We start from the raw sequence: 15,237 nt of genomic DNA on the forward strand, positions 1-15,237 counted from the left end.
ATTGGATCCTGCTCGTCCGATGTACGTAAAGAACATGAGACGAGATTCTGTATGGTCTTAGAATTTGATTATTTATTCATAATTTTGGAGCTTCCAGGTAGAATTACTGACATGAATGAAAAAAGGCTGTTTGTTATCCTAACCTTTACGGAACGGAATGCCCTTTGCTCCTGTATTGGCGATAAGTAGCAAATAATTCAAATTCAGTATAAAATTGTTATGCAATGTATCCCTATGGGTTTCCTAACTTGCATAATCCGTTCTACATGTCACGAATTCCGAAAAATAAGCGACCCCCCTTCTGAAATTTGCATGTTCCGCTTCGTCTGACTTGCTTCGGCAATGTTGCCATAAGTTGTGCAGCACCATTTTTTTTTCCAATTAAGGGACAAGTTAGCGAGGCCAAACCGCCCACCGTACACATTGTGTTGTGGGGGTGAGAGCCACGCAGAGAATGTACAAACTCCACGTGGACAGTGACGCAGGGCCGGGATGGAACCCGGGTCGTCTGCACGGCGAGGCAGCGGTGCGAACCACTACGCCACCGTGCCGTCCTACGTAGTATCGTTTTGACTTAGCTGGTGCGCATCACATTACCATGTTTACACGACCTTATCCTCTTCTCCTGTCTTCTCCAGTTTATTTGTTATTTTATAATATGGTTAGAGGTACTAAGTTTAAGTACAAACTGTGTTGGTGTTGGACTATCTTTTACCGTATCCATGTATGCAGAAGATTTATACTGCGCCAGTTTTGAAGGTTTGTTGCGTTACTTCCAAAAATGAAAAAAAAACCTCTCATGAAGAAAAATGCAAACAAAAACACGTGAGTGTCGCAGTTGTTGATAAAGAAATGATTATAGCTATGTAATGTTAGAGAGCGCATCAAGCAACATCTTGTGGCTTGAACTGAAGAATAGGAAATGTGAGACTCACACTGCTAGGAGAGAACGTTCAGAGTCCCTGAGGCAGATAGAAGCGCAAATCTGTACGTAATTGTGAGAATTGCAAAAGCAAAGGGACATTCACTGTGATGGGTTCTGGGACCCTAATACTAGCTGGGATGGAGCTACAGTGCACATCGTATAATTGACACAATCGTTGAAATGTACGGAGGAGAATAATTTTCAGCTTGTACCGAACAAGCGCAACAGGAGATGGAAACTGTTCTCAGCTCAGTCTTCGTGAACAAAGCTGGGCATTTGCTGGGCTGACATTGGTGAGCGGATGGAATCCACGGCAAGTGGTCTCAAAATATGCGGAGGGGCATAATGTAAAGTTTGATTGTGTTGGGTTGTTTATTGGACAGGAAACTGTTTCTCGTGGTTTTTCCACGGGGCTCAGTACTGCATCCATTGCTTTTGGTGATAATTTTTATTATTTCATGGGATATGGAAGTCGGTGACCAGTTGAGCATTTATTTCCCATCCTTAATTCCCCTTCTGAGGTTCGTATTGAGCTGGTTTCCTGACCCGCTGCAGCCTGTGTGATGTACATACACCCACAATGCTGTTGTGCGGAGTGGGGGGGGGGGAGGGGAGAGGGGGTGTTCCAGGATTTTGACCCAGATGCAGCGAAGGAACCATGATATATGTCCAAGTCAGGATGGCGAGTGACTTGGTAGGGAACTTGCAGGTGGTAGTGTTCGCATTCGACTGCAGTCCTGCTTCCAGCTATGATGTGGAGATGCCGGCGTTGGTCTGGGGAGAGCACAGTAAGACGTCTTACAACACCAGGTTAAAGTCCACCAGGTTTATTTCAAATCACTAGCTTACGGAGCACTGGTCCTTCCTCAGGTGAAACTGCTTCACCCGAGGAAGGAGCAGTGCTCCGACCGCTAGTAATTTGAATCAAACCTGTTGGACTTTAATCTGGCGTTGTAAGACTACTTACACTGCTTCTCGCTGTTAGAGGTCACGGGTTTGGAATATGCTGTCGGAGGAACCTTGGTGAGTTGCTAAAATGCATTTTGTGGATGTTGTTGAGCTTCAGTGGTGTGGGAGCGATATTCATCCAGACTGGTGGTGAGTATTCCATCACAATCGTGATATATGCCTTTTCGATAGGTTATGTCGAGTGAGGAGGGGAGTTAGTCTCTGCAGAATTCCTTGATTCGAACCTGGTCTTGTAGCCACAGCAATTTTGTGATTGCTCCTGTTCAGGTTTTGATCAATGCCAATCCCTAGAATTTTAATAATGAGGGTTTCAGCCATAGTAATCTAATTGAATGTCAAGGAACGATGATTAGAATCTTTCTTGTTGGAGATGGTCATTGCCTGGCACTTGTGTGATGTACATATTAATTGCCACTTAGCAGCACAAATCGGAATGTTGACTAAGTCTTGCCTCACACGGGGGCAGACTGTTCCAATCATATATCAGTGAAAAGGCCATGAGTTTGAGGTTTGTGGTCACAAAATGTGAAGATGATTCTCAAATTGGGCGGGTGAGTGACAGAGAAAAAGAGATATTTAGACTGCAGGTAGATAGCAATAGACTTGTCATGTGGATGGGACAGTGGTAAAGGGACTTAAATAGGCTTGTTCTTGTGCTGTACTTCTTTGTTCTTTGTAATATGTAAATTGATGAGGTGATCAATTTGGGGAGAGCTAAAACAAGCAATACAAGGTTAGATGCTGTGTGCAATTTTGCTCATCCAAATATAGGACGGATATACCTGCCACGTGACGGTCGAAGAGAGATTGAAGAAGCTCTCCCTGGAGTGGATGGTTTTAGTTCGGAGGAACGATTAAATAGGCTAGTCTTGTTTTTTTTGTCAACACAGTAGAATGAGTTAAGACACAATTGAAGTACACAAAATTAGTAGTTGAAAGTGCCTCAAAATTAGCGAGCATAGTTGTCGGGTAAAACGAGAGTTGTGGGCTAAATATATTTACAGCGAGTGCGGGATATTTGGACCCCACTGCCGGAAAACGTTGTCGAGGCAGAGACCCTCGTCACATTTCAAAATGTACTTGAATATGCACTTGAAGTCCCATAGGCTAAAAGGATATGGACGATGATCTGGGAAATGGGATTAGGTTGGATAGCTTTTCGAGAGATAGACCACAAGACATCAAGAACAGAAGAAATAGGAATGGGAGTAATCCGTTCGGCCCCTGAAGCCTGCTCTGCCATGGAATCATGGCTGAATCGACATTCCTCATGTCCAATTTCCTGTCCTTTCCCCCTCACGCTTAATTCCCTTGACTGATCAACAATCAATATCAGCTTTAGATATACACCAGAGTTCTGCCCCCACTGTTCTCTGTGTCAAGGAGTACCAAAGGCTCACAGCCCTCTCAGAGAAGAAACTCCTCCTCATCTCATTCTTACATTGGCACCCCTTTATTCTGCGACTATGCCATCTGGTCCCAGTCACTCCAATAGGGGCAACATCCTCTCAGTATTTATCCTGTCAAGCCGCTTAAGAATCCTGTAATTTTCAATGAGATCACCTCTCATTCTTCTAAATGCGATTAAGTCCAGTCCCAACATGTTTAACGATTGCTTCTAAAATAATGCCGCCACACCGGGGATCATCCTTGTGAACCTTCTCTGAACGGCCTCTTGTGAAATGATATCTTTCCTTAAACAAGGGGATCGATACTTCTCACAATACTCCAGATAGTGTTCTCACCAGTACCTTGCACAGTTGCAGCAAAACCTCCAGACGATTATACCTTCTTGAAATAACAGCCGACATTCCATTAGATTTCCTGATTAGATGCTGCACTTGTGTGCTAACTTTCTGTGTTTCGCACAGAAATATCCTCCCAATCCCTTTCTGTTGCAGATTTCTACATTTTTTCTCTGTTTAAATATCGCCTGTTCTTTTGTTCTCCCATTCAAATTAACAACATCGCATTTTTTCACATTCATTCCATTTGCCAACGTTTATCCCACTTACAAAAACTATCAATATATTTTTGGAAACTATTTGTATCCCTGTCCCAACTTGCCTTTCCACCCATCGTTGTGTAATCTACATGTTTGCCAGCAGTACATTCGCTTCCTTCCTCCAAGGCAGTAATATTGTAAGTAGTTGTGGTCCCAACTCTGATCCCTGTGGAACTCCACTTGTTACGCAAAGAACAGAGTACAGTACACAGAAACAGGCTCTTCCGCGCGGAAAGTCTGCGCCGACCATGATGCCCGTCTAAGCTAAAACCTTCTGCACTTCCAGGGTCTGTATCCCTGTATTCCCCTTCTATTCATGTATTTGACAAGATGCCTCTTAAATGTGGCTCTCGTGTCTGCTTCCACCACCTCCCCTGGCAGCGCATTCCAGGCACTCACCAACCATAGTGTAAATAACATACATCGCATATCCCCTCTAAACTTGCTCCCGCACCTTAAACCAAGTCCCCTCGTAATTGTATTTTCCACTCTGGGAAAACGCATCTGACCTTCCACTATGACCCTGCCACTCATAATGTTGTAAAACTCTCTCAGGTCGCTCCTCAACCCCTGTCGTTCCTGTGCAAACAATCCGGGATTATCTAACCTCTCCTCACAGCTAAAACGTAGCCAATGGCGGGGGGGAGGGGGGGGGGGGGGGGGGAGGTTAAAGGCCTTTTCCCCAGAATTCTGAAAATTAATATTTCGCTTCTTTAATCACTCAAAGGTCTATTCGTGAATATTTTAACCTACAATATGGCGCTGTGAGCAGGGTGTCATGGAACTGAGCAGTCGTTCGAGCCAGTGAACGGTGTGTGTAGTCAAACTTTGACCACCCAGAAATTAGAGACACTCGGCAAGATGAATTATCAGGGACGTGGCACCGGAAGAATCACAATAATAGACAGACTGCGTGAGCAAGATAAGTGATCTAACTGATTTACCTTTAATGTGATACTGCCGCGTTAAGAATTAACGAATGCGATTGTTTACAGGTGCGAGAGGTGATTGATGGAGGTATGTTAAAGAACGATGTTATGAGGCCCTGATCAGGGAAACAGGCATCGGAGCGAAAAGGGGCATTTGTAGAACCCGTCCGCGGAGGCAAGAGTTACACGTCCCGACCTTCTCGGGAACGGAGGAGGGCGCTGCCGGAACTCTGAGAAACTGGCCCTGAGTACGTGAGTACTGTAAGAAGTCCGTGTATTCTCGGTGGGAAAGAATAGGGGGACTGTCCAGATATAAACATTCTCCAATCACACAGGAACGGTAGGTAAATTAATGGCGGCGAAAGAAGTTAAAAGGGCTCCCCGATAAACGCTTGTATGACAGACCGACAGTCGTTAATTAAAAAGATGCAGGAGGACGGCTGGGACGTATCACATACTTTGCAACTCCAGAGAGATTGGCTGAAAAAACAAATTAAAGACAAGATCAAGAAAACAGGGGTACTTTGGGTACGTCAATTGGCGGGACTAATAGAACAAGTAAATGGAGTAACACAAAAGAAGACAGAACTAGAAACGAGAGTGAAATATCAAACAAACATACTCATGGAATTAGAGTATAAATTGCATGAGGGGGGAAGAATGGGGCCGTGTCCGGACACGACCTCCCTGCCCCATTATGATAGGATAGAAACAACTGCCCCTCTTAGTGAGGAGACTGAGGAGACGGTCCATGTGGCACCCGTCAGCCGAGGGGGTACCTTGGCAAACTCGACCGCCAGTGACAAACCATTCACCCCGGGGGAAAGACAACAGATAAGACCGGCCTGGGAAACCTTCAGCCCCGAAGCCATGATGTAAGCTTTTAGACGGAACTCAATGCCGTCTGGGTGGCCACCAACTGCACTTAAGAGTCATTCACCAACTAGTCAGGGCAGCAAGGTGGAGAAACCATGTAGCTATGTAATAAAAGGGGCCATCTGGAAGCTGCCTGTTTCAGCAAACATGGCACGCCGCCTAGTGGCCAAAATACTTTATCCGCTGCAGAGTATAAGGAATGGACAGAATGGAAGGAAAGCCAGAGCTGATGCCCTGTGGCTCCCATTAAAAACAAAAGAAAAGGGTGGATTTATGTGTCCGCACTAATGGGGGGGGGGGGGCGGGGGGGGCGACATTGTGAAATGCTGGTGGACACAGGAGCATCGGTCTCCGTTACAAACCTCGCCCTCCCTATCACCAATAAATCAGTATTTTTACAGGGAATTGAAGGCACCAGCATGGCCACTTACTTGAGTACCACGCAGGTTGCAGAAATTGACAACATTTGCAAACCTATGACATTTTATGTGTGTAGAAATAACGAAGGCACGATTTTGGGGGGCATCGATATCATGAGGGAGGATGAAACTATAATTGATTGTAAGAGAGGAAAATTGACCTGGCCAAAGCCGGATGGTAGTAATGGAAGGTATTGACAGACGGCCAATAACAGTGGCACTGTCGGATTGTCCACCATCTCCACCAGGGAATGGAGCAAAGAACTGGGCGGATACGAGGCCGTTTGCGGGTCAGTAAGCAATGTTTGGGGAAAAAAACAAATTAGACACCGGAAAAGCCAGCATTGACCTTATTAAGATTCCCGGGCCAGAACATAAACCACACCGCCAATACCCGATCAAGACAGAAGCTAAAAAGGCGGTTGTGGATAGAGTAGAAGGATTAGTAGAAAGGGTTATCCTGAGGGAAACCACCAGCACTACTAGATAAGGCTGCTCTAGAACCAGTGGAGTGGGGCCCAGAACAGGAGGAAGCTTAAACCCAATTAAAGTGTGAGTTAATGTCGGCCCCAGGATTGGGTTTACCAGACATGAGTAAAGACTTCCACATACACTGCAACAATGAGGATTGGTTCTATACAGCAGTGGTCACACAGGACCATGGAGATAGGAGAAGGCCCGTCGCCTATTACCCACTGGTAGTCACTGGACTCCACGCGGTGCATCACTGCACTGGATTGTACTGCCAGGGCTGTGAGAGTTAGTGAACCAATAGTTATGACAGGAAACATTATACTACACACGAAACATACCCTGGTAGAAATGTTGAACACCGGAAAGCTGAGATCCGTCTTGAATATGAGGCGGGCCAAGTGGGAGGCAGTCCTCATCCCTCCAAGTAAGTCAGTAACCAGTGTTAGGGACACGGGGCAGAACCCAGCCGAGGGAATATTAGGAACAGGGGAACCCCACAATTGTGGGGATGTAGACATGAGTTTAAAGGAAGACAGAATTAAGGATACTTCTCTGGACACAGCGGAAGAAACGTTCTATGTAGATGGGTCACGTAAGTATGTCAATGGGCGGCCCCGAACGGGGTGGGCGATAGTGAATGGAGCATTGGAGACAGTGGAATCAGGACGAATTGATGGAGGCCTGTCGGCCCAAGTGGCAGAACTAGTGGCGCTCACCAAAGCGCTAGAGTTATCAGAGACCAAGACAGTGAACATTTATACAGACAGTAGGTACGCTTTTGGAGTCGTACATGGCTATATGACTGCTTGGGGTAGGAGGGGATTTATTACAACAGGAGGTAATCCTTTAAAACATCTGTTGAGAATAGAAACCCTCTTAGATGCTAGTAACAAACCCCAACAGGTAGCAGTGATTAGAATTAAGGCATATCAGAGGGAACCGGACCAGAACTGCTTGGACTGGATAAATCACCAGGGGAATCAAGCCGCAGACCTAGCGGCGCAAAAGGTGTTAGAAAGAATGAGGTTGAGGAAGCACCGATAGCCCGTGTGGACCACATGGCGAAAGAGATCAGTACTAAAGAACACCATGAGGGCACCCCAATGGAGAAAGAGGTATGTGGGAAAAGCAAGGCGCGAAGAAGGGTAGTGGTGGAGTTTGGCGAAAGGGTAATCGGGTAATGGCCCCCAAATGTATTCAACATACATTATTGGAGCTCCACCACGGGCTTGTCACTCAGGCAGGGAAGCCATGATAAGGAGCCTGGGAAAGGTGTGGTGGTGGAAAGGAATGGGGCGAGATGTTGCACAATACTGTCATCGGTGCGTCACCTGTGCCCAACATAATCCGGGAAGACCCATAAAAGTCAGAATGGGACACCAACCCAGACCACGCGGACCGTGGGAACACTTGCAGATAGATTTTACAGGTTCCATGCCACCATCACACGGCAAAGCACACTGCCTAGTGATTATCGCTCAATTCACCCGATGGGTGGAGGCTTTCCCTCCGCAGAATTGTACCAACTTGAGAGTCTCCAGAGTCTTAGCTGAATAAGTAATTCCCCGATGGGGAGTGCCTTTTCAAATAGACTCAGACCAGGGTACCCATTTTACTGGAAGTGTTATACGAATGGTGTGTCGATTAATGGGAATAAAGCAGAAATTCTACATTCCCTTCCATACCCAAAGCTCGGGAATGGTGGAGCGGATGACTCGAACTCTTAAAAATGCGCTATCAATGGCACTACAGACGTCAGGAAAAACGTGGACCGAAGTATTGCCTATTATCTTAATGAAACTACGGGCCACAGGAAAGCGAACCACAGGCTTAACCCCTTATGAACTAATGACAGGAAGAGCAATGCAATTAACAGAAGACATCATAACAGCGGGGCCGATATGGGCCCCCTAAAATGGGCAACACGGTAGCATTGTGGATAGCACAATTGCTTCACAGCTCCAGGGTCCCAGGTTCGATTCCGGCTTGGGTCGCTGTCTGTGCGGAGTTTCCACATCCTCCCCGTGTGTGCGTGGGTTTCCTCCGGGTGCTCCGGTTTCCTCCCACAGTCCAAAGATGTGCAGGTTAGGTGGGTTGGCCATGATAAATTGCCCTTAATATCCAAAATTACCTTTAGTGTTGGGGTTACTGGGTTATGGGGACAGGGTGGAGGTGTTGGCCTTGGGTAGGGTGCTCTTTCCAAGAGCCGGTGCAGACTCGATGGGCCGAATGGCCATTTTCTGCACTGTAAAGTCTATGAAAAGACAGGTTAAAACGGGACTGGGGGCATTCTGGCTATGTTTGCCGATGATACAAAGATAGGTGGAGGGGCAGGTAGTATGGAGGAGGTGGGGAGGCTGCAGAAAGATTTAGACAGTTTAGGAGAGTTGTCCAAGAAATTGCTGATGAAATTCAACGTGGGCAAGTGCGAGGTCTTGCACTTTGGAAAAAAGAATAGAGGCATGGACTATTTTCTAAACGGTGACAAAATTCATAATGCTGAAGTGCAAAGGGACTTGGGAGTCCTAGTCCAGGATTCTCTAAAGGTAAACTTGCAGGTTGAGTCTGTAACTAAGAAAGCAAATGCAATGTTGTCATTCATCTCAAGAGGCTTGGAATATAAAAGCAGGGATGTACTTCTGAAGCTTTATAAAGCATTAGTTTGGCCCCATTTAGAATACTGTTAGGCCCCACACCTCAGGAAGGACATACTGGCACTGGAGCGGGTCCAGCGGAGATTCACATGGATGATCCCAGGAATGGTAGGCCTAACATACGATGAACGACTGAGGATCCTGGGATTATATTCATTGGAGTTTAGGAGGTTGATGGGAGATCTAATAGAAACTTACAAGATAATGAATGGCTTAGATAGGGTGGATGTAGGGAAGTTGTGTCCATTAGCAGGGGAGACTAGTACCCGGGGCACAGCCTTAGAATAAAAGGGAGTCACTTTAGAACAGAGATGAGGAGAAATTTCTTCAGCCAGAGAGTGGTGGGTCTGTGGAATGCATTGCCACAGAGGGCGGTGGAGGCCAGGACGTTGAGTGTCTTTAAGACAGAAGTTGATAAATTCTTGATTTATCGAGGAATTAAGGGCTATGGAGAGAGAGCGGGTAAATGGAGTTGAAATCAGCCATGATTGAATGGTGGAGTGGACTCGATGGGCCGAATGGCCTTACTTCCGGTCCTATGTCTGATGGTCTTGTGGTACGTTCTGGACATGAGTACACAACTCAAAACGATGCGACAGAACGTTGGTGACAATCAGGAAAATGAGGACTGGGCACAAGAGCTTGCAATGGCGGCTTATTCGCGTTAATATGTATTGTCACGGGTGCAAGGGTGATGGGATTGGAAGACAATCTTTTTGATAAAACTAATATATGATTGTAAGGAAAGCAGTCTGTGTGTTACTCGTTGGCCAAGTCTGTACAGGCCTTGTTTGTGGCCACCCCGAGTTGGATCCCCCTCCAACTAAACACTGCAGTCACGAGAGATAGACTCTGCGTGGGACAGACAGGCAGCTATAGTAGGAGCATACAAGGAAGATGTGTGGAACTAATAAATTCAACGCATCCCACTTGCCGGGGAATACAGGGCATTGGAGGGACAAGATGTTCAGAGAAGACGGAGTATCCCCTATGCTTTACGGGGCAGGGATGGGGAACATGGATCATGCATCACTAATAATATTTGCTGTTATGCGTTTGGTTTTTGCTGTCTTATAATAATAGTAAAGCTATGTTGTGCTAATCTAATGGGAGAGACTCTACCCGTCACACCCGAGCAGAACAGAACAGAACAGAACGGAGCGGAACGCAGTGACGCAACTAACTAGGCACCGGAGAAAAGCACTGGGAAGGCTGATGTGGTAAAACAGGACAAGACAGTGGGGTTTATTAAAGTCGTAAAGGAAAGCCCAAGGGAAGCGAAGGAGGTGCTAACGATTGAACAACCTGTTCAAGAAGTAATTGCTAAGAAGGTGCCAGATGTCTTTAAAGAATTTACTTGTGTGGTAAAGTTTACTCATGTGCATCAGGAGGAGCAGGTAAAGAAGTCACAATTTTTGGAGATACATGGGCTAGTCAATCTTTAATGGTAAGAGATGAGGAATTATGTAGTTTGGGAAGAATGGTGCCAGAAAAGCTGGTGATATGTGGATTTCAGGATGAGAGGAGTAGCGTTCCATTATATAAGGTAAGGTTGGAAAATCCAGTGAAGAGTGGTGAAGTGGTAGTAGGAGTAATAGATAAACTGTATTCTTGGACAAGATAGTTTATCTTGGGTAATGATACAGCAGGTGGGTGTGATGCCTATTGTGGTTGATAAGCGAGTGGAAAATCAGTCAACTGAATTGTTGAAGGACGAATATCCTGGGATGTTTCCGGATTGTGTAGTCACAAGATCGCAAAGTCACAGGTTAAGGCAAGACGAGAACTCAAAGAATGAAGATGAAGTTGAAGTGCAATTATCAGAATCGATTTTTAATCAGATGGTTGAAAAAGTACACGAACAGGTGGAGGATGAGGCAGAAATTTTCAGTTCAGGAAAATTGGCGGAGTTACAATAGAAAAATGTAGAAATAAAATGGATGTATCAGAAAGCATATACGGAAGAGCAATCTGAGAGTATACCAGAGTGTTATTACTGTAAAAGTGATGTCTTGATGAGAAAATGGAGACCTGTACATATGCAGGCGGATGAAAAGTGGTCAGAAGTTCATCAAGTCGTATTGCCGGTAGGGTACAGAAAGGAGGTGTTGCGAGTTGCACATGAGGTACCAGTGGGAGGTCATTTGGGAATAAGGAAAACTAAAATCCAAATACATTTTTATTGGCCTGGACTTAAATAAAGATGTAGTTAAATTTTGTCAAGCTTGTCACACATGCTAAGTGATAGGGAAACCTCAAGCAGTGATAAATCCAGCGCCTTTAATTCCCATTCCAGCATTTTTAAAACAATATATATATTTTATTCAAATTTTTTGGCCAAACAAAACAATACAAAGGTTTTTCTTTTTACAACAGTAAAACAGTATAAATAACAGTGGCCGTTTTTAACAAATAAATAAATAATATATAAACTAAATGGCAACTGCCATATCAAAAATAATAACTCTCCAAAAATAAAATTCAACAATCCAATATGCATAGCCTATTACAAATATCTATAGAAAAACACCCCTGAGGAACCACCCGGACCCTCCCCCCTCCCCCTCCCCCCCCCTGGGTTGCTGCTATTACCTTCCCATTTCATTTATCGTTCTGCGATGTCGTCAATGAACGGTTGCCACCACCTGGTGAACCCTTGAGCCGGACCCCTTAGTGCGAACTTTAACCGTTCTAGTTTTATAAATCCTGCCATGTCATTTATCCAGGTCTCCACGCACGGGGGTTTGGCTTCCTTCCACATAAGCAATATCCTTTGCTGGGCTACTAGGGACGCAAAGGCCAAGACATCAGCCTCTTTCGCCTCCTGCACTCCTGGCTCTTCTGCAACCCCGAATATAGCCAACCCCCAGCCTGGCTCGACCCGGACCCCCACCACCTTCGAAAGCACATTTGCCACCCCCACCCAGAACCCCTGCAGTGCCGGGCATGACCAAAACATGTGGGTGTGGTTCGCTGGGCTTCTCTAGCATCTCCCACACCTATTCTCTACCCTGAAAAATTTACTGAGCCGTGCTCCGGTCATATGCGCCCTGTGTAAAACCTTGAATTGTATCAGGCTTAGCCTGGCGCACGAGGACGATGGGTTTACCCTATGTAGGGCATCAGCCCACAGCCCCTCCTCAATCTCTTCCCCTAGCTCTTCTTCCCATTTCCCCTTCAGCTCATCCACCATGATATCCCCCTCGTCTCTCATTTCCCTGTATAGATCCGACACCCTACCATCCCCCACCCATGTCCCTGAGATCACTCTATCCTGAACCTCCTGCGTCGGGAGCTGCGGGAATTCCCTCACCTGTTGCCTCGCAAAAGCCCTCAGTTGCATGTACCGAAATGCATTCCCTTGGGGCAACCCATATTTTTCCGTCGGCGCTCCCAGACTCGCAAACGTCCCGTCTATGAACAGAACTCTCAGTTGCACAATCCCAGCACTCTGCCATGCTCCAAATCCCCCATCTATTTTCCCCGGGACAAACCTATGGTTATTTCTTATCGGGGACCGCACCGAGGCTCCCGTCCTTCCCCTATGTCGCCTCCACTGCCCCCAAATTTTTAGTGTTGCCACCACCACTGGACTTGTGGTGTATTTCTTCGGGGAGAACGGCAACGGCGCCGTCACCATTGCTTGTAGGCTGGTTCCCTTGCAGGACGCCATCTCCAATCTCTTCCACGCCGCTCCCACCCCTTCTCCCATCCACTTACACACCATTGAGATATTGGCGGCCCAGTAGTATTCACTTCGGCTCGGTAGTGCCAGCCCTCCCTATCCCTGCTACGCTGCAAGAACCCCCTCCTCACTCTCGGGGTCTTCCCGGCCCACACAAAACTCATGACACTTTTCTCAATTCTCTTGACAAAAGCCTTCGTAACCATCACTGGAAGGCACTGAAACACAAAGAGGAATCTCGGGAGGACTACCATTTTGACCGCCTGCACCCTACCCACCAGTGACAGGGGCACCATGTCCCATCTCTTAAAATCCTCCTCCATCTGTTCCACCAATCTTGTTAAATTAAGCCGGTGTAAAGTTCCCCAACTCCTGGCTATCTGAATCCCTAAGTACCGGAAATCTCTTGTTACCTTCCTCAGTGGTAAATCATCTACTCCCCTGCTCTTCTTACCCGGATGCACCACAAACAACTCACTCTTACCCATATTCAATTTGAACCCCGAAAATTCCCCAAACTCCCTGAGTGTCTGCATTATCTCAGGCATCCCCTCCACTGGGTCCGCAACATACAGCAATAAATCATCTGCATACAAGGATACCCGTTGTTCTTCTCCTCCCCTGAGCTCTCCCCTCCACTTCCTGGGGCCCCTCAGTGCTATGGCCAGGGGCTCAATCGCCAATGCAAACAGTAACGGAGACAGGGGCCAATCCTGCCTCGTCCCTCTATGAAGACGGATGTAATCAGACCTCTGTCTGTTCGTGACCACGCTCGCCACCGGGACCCAATACAGCCCCTGTACCCATCCGATATACCCTTCTCCAAAATCAAATCTCCTCAGCACCTCCCACAGATAATCCCACTCCACTCTGTCGAATGCTTTCTCGGCGTCCATCACCACCTCTATCTCCGCTTCCCCCTCTGGTGGGGGCATCATCATTACCCCTAGCAACCTCCGTATGTTCGTGTTCAGCTGTCTCCCCTGAACAAAACCAGTTTGATCCTCGTGGACCACCCCCGGGACACAGTCCTCTATCCTCGTCGCCATCACCTTGGCCAGGAGCTTAGCATCTACATTTAAAAGGGAAATGGGCCTGGAGGACCCACACTGCAGCGGGTCTTTTTCCTTCTTCAAAAGGAGCGATATCGTTGCCTCCAACATAGTCGGGGACAGCTGCCCCCTTTCCTTAGCCTCATTAAAGGTTCTCGTCAAAAGCGGGGCTAGTAAGTCCATATACATCCTATAAAATTCCACCGGGAATCTGTCCGGTCCCGGGGCCTTCCCTGCCTGCATGCTCCGAATCCCTTTTACCAACTCCTCCATCTTAATCTGTGCTCCCAGTCCCGCCCTCTCCTGCTCCTCCACCTGAGGGAATTCCAGCTGATCCAGGAAACACATCATTCCCTCCTTCCCTTCCGGGGGCTGAGCCTGATATAACCTCTCATAAAATGCCTTGAACACCCCGTTCACTCTCTCCGCTCCCTGTTCCATCTCTCCCTCCTCATCTATCACCCCACCTATCTCCCTCGCCGCTCCCCTCTTCCTCAATTGGTGGGCCAGTAGCCGACTCGCCTTCTCTCCATACTCATACTGTACACCCTGTGCCCTCCTCCACTGTGCCGCTGCCTTACCCGTGGTCAGTAGGTCAAATTCTACATGTAGCCTTTGTCTTTCCCTGTACATTCCCTCCTCCGGTGCCTCCGCATATTGCCTGTCCACCCTCAAAAGTTCTTTCAGCAATCGCTCCCTTTCTTTACCCTCTTGCTTCCCTTTATGTGCCCTTATGGATATCAGTTCCCCTCTAAGCACCGCCTTCAACCCCTCCCAGACCACTCCCACCTGAACCTCTCCATTGTCATTGAGCTCCAAGTACCTTTCGATGCACCCCCTCACCCCTAAACATACCCCCTCATCCGCCAATAGGCCCATATCCATTCTCCAGAGTGGGTGCTGTTCTTTTTCCTCTCCTGCCTCCAGGTCTACCCAATGTGGAGCGTGGTCCGAAATAGCTATGGCCGTATATTCCGTCCCTGTCACCTTCGGGATCAGCGCCCTTCCCAAGACAAAAAAGTCCATCCGTGAGTATACTTTGTGGACATGGGAGAAAAATGAGAACTCCTTACTCCTAGGCCTACTAAATCTCCAGGGATCTACCCCTCCCATCTGCTCCATGAAGTCCTTGAGCTCCCTGACCGCTGCCGGCCTCCTCCCGGTCCTGGACCTCGATCTGTCCAGCCCTGGATCAAGCACCGTATTGAATTCTCCCCCCCATTACCAACTTTCCTGCCTCCAGGTCCGG

The sequence above is a fragment of the Scyliorhinus torazame genome, chromosome 14, assembly GCF_047496885.1.
Source record: "Scyliorhinus torazame isolate Kashiwa2021f chromosome 14, sScyTor2.1, whole genome shotgun sequence".
NCBI lineage: Eukaryota > Metazoa > Chordata > Chondrichthyes > Carcharhiniformes > Scyliorhinidae > Scyliorhinus > Scyliorhinus torazame.